The sequence below is a fragment of the Protopterus annectens genome, chromosome 16.part0, assembly GCF_019279795.1.
Source record: "Protopterus annectens isolate FY-2018-M chromosome 16.part0, PAN1.0, whole genome shotgun sequence".
Lineage (NCBI taxonomy): Eukaryota > Metazoa > Chordata > Ceratodontiformes > Protopteridae > Protopterus > Protopterus annectens.
Genome location: NC_056750.1, coordinates 800,024,900 through 800,027,755, shown reverse-complemented (window position 1 = coordinate 800,027,755; position 2,856 = coordinate 800,024,900).

Genomic DNA, 2,856 nt, shown 5'->3' with positions numbered 1-2,856 from the left:
GTATCCTGACTGTGCTAGTCAATTTAATGGTTAAGAACACCATAATACTCACAAAACAGCACAGATTAACCACTTATAGACAAAAACAGAACTCACAGTATGAAAAAGTACAGTTAAACAGTAATGAAATGCAGTAAAATGCAGTGAAATAGTAATGAATTGCAGTAAATAGCAATGAAATACAGTTAAACAGTAATGAAATGCAGTTAATCAGTAAATTGCTTTAAAACAGTGCAAATGTGATAAATAAGCTCAGAACCACAACAGTAAAAACAGCTCAAGTAAAGCAGCAGTTCAGTAGAATACTGTCATCACTTTAATCAGGCTACTTACAGCGGTGGTGGTGCTGCGTTAGCACTGTCGCCTGATAGTAAGACGTTGTCCCGTTCGATTCTCAGCTAGAGCGTCTTCTGTTTGGAGACATGCGTGAATGGGCGTACCTTCGTTGAAGGCTGTGCATCAGGGCTGGCAACTCGGCACATAAAAATCTACTGCCAATCATTAGCGGACCGGAGTTCCGCTGTGGCAACCCCTAACTGGGAAAAGCCGAAAGACACAACAACAACATACAAGCAGTATCAAATGTGGCAAACTAAATGCAGTTGAACATCTAAGCACAGGCAGCAAAATGTAATAGGAAAAGGCACAGTTTTTTGTTTTGTTTTGGTAGAAAGTGAGCTTTTAGAAGATACTTCATGGTTAAGAAGCTAAAGGGGTGGGCCTTCACAACTGATCATACTGTACTCAGTAGAATGACCTGATGCAATGGGACTGGGGGGGGGTGTCCAGTATCAAATCTTTATTAGAGGCAGGCAGCTCAAAAGCCACCAAGCTTTAAGACCACAACAACATTTGGGTGAGTGGGTGGGGATACAAGATCAAAACAGAGGTTAGGATTCAATTCACTAAGCCTAAAATAGAGTTGCACAGTTTAAACAGATATGCAGCAAATACTGTTTTAGTTAATCAGAAGTGTTGAAAACAGTTGAAAATAAGAACTTATCTTTTGTAGTCTCACAGCAGATTTTTGGAAAATAGCAGAGCAAAGGCAGAAGGCCTAACTCACTGCAGCTTTGAGCAAAACATATTGACATAAAACTATCAGAAAGGTATATTAATGATCCAATTTGCATATTAAATATGCAAATCATGTAAAGCAACAGTATAGAGACAATAATATTGTATTTTGAAAAAGATTTTCTCATGACAGAATGTGCTATAATGTTAAGTAACATGTTTTGCACATAATGTGCCATGTAAAGAAAGATTTACTTAGGGCAGAGCCTATCAAACAACATGTGATATTCTTGTCTTAAAGTATAAAGGGCACATCTTGAAAAGCTTTGCTGTATTTAAGATGAAAAATTAAATGAATAATATTTCTTCTCAAGACCTGTATTTTAAATCCTCACATAAAATGGATAGTAATGTCACCAAGAGTAATGTTCTACTGAAGTCCAGAACAATAAAATCTCATGTGAAGTTTATTGTACTAATGTCCCATTTTCATAAATCTGTTTTCTGTTAGGACAAACAGTCTTCTCTCCATGTGTCAGATGGTCTCTTTAGGCTTGTATGGATCAAGGCCATTTATTTCTGAATATTCATCTAAAAAGATCAAATCTAAAAACATTGAAAATACAGCAAAATATAGAAAAATTTTATTTTATGCAGGGGCAAGCCTCCCTGCATCCCTCACACCCCCTGCAGCTCATGTCTACCATCTTTGAGACTACGCAACAGTGGGCAAAGGGCAAATTCCCACTACCTGTTACACAATAATCTTGCATACACGCACACACACATTGGCAAAGCCAAGAACGTTAACTCATGCAACATTCAATATTCTGAGCATTCAACATTAGTGACTGCAACCACGTGTGTGTGTGTGTGTGTGTGTGTGTGTGTGTGTGTGTGTGTGTGTGTGTGTGTGTGTGTGTATATATATATATATATATATCTATATATATATATATATATATATCTATATATATATATATATATATATATATATATATATACATACATAAATATATATATATATATATATATATATATATATATATATATATATATATACATAGAGAGATTGACAGAATTTTGTTTTGAATTATTAAATTATTATTTTTTTAACTAACATCATTGGAACCTGAGACAAAATACAACTTTTTTCTTCACTTCTGCTTGTTTCAAATTCAATAAGAAAATTCTGTCATAAACTTTCTAATACTACAAAGTGATTAAGATCTCTTCCACTTAAGTCACCATATTGGCCATGCTCATCCAGGTAAAATCAAATGTTGACTGAAGACTCGATCTTACTTAAACAATAACAGCTATACATGACAAGGGAGCTACAACAAAGGATAAATTCATACCTCAGGTGTATAGGGTATGAATTAAAGCCAAGTACTTCACAAAAGGGGTCTGATAATATCCTATGATACAGCTCAAAATGGGTGGAATTAATTGTATTATATACTAGACCTAGAGAGGAAAAATAATTAAGCACTTTAATTTCAGCTATTGTGGAATAAAAGAAACACAGTCCAATTACAGAATGCAGCTGTCAAATTAGCTTTTGAGAATTATATTGTCCTGTGCCTAATACCATAATTGTAAACAACAGTGCCAAGACAAGGGCTTCTGCAGAGTAATGGTGTCTTTGCAACAAATCGCAAATTTATGCAAGTAACTGTGCATGAAATTTATGTTAAGTGCCTATGCAGGAAACTTTAACAGAGATGAGACAGTGGAATCCAGTTTTACAATAAACACTGCATTTGGTCAGATATATTGATGTCCTGGCATGATAAACAAGAAATAATGCCTTGCAGGTTGGGGATTACTAGGGAA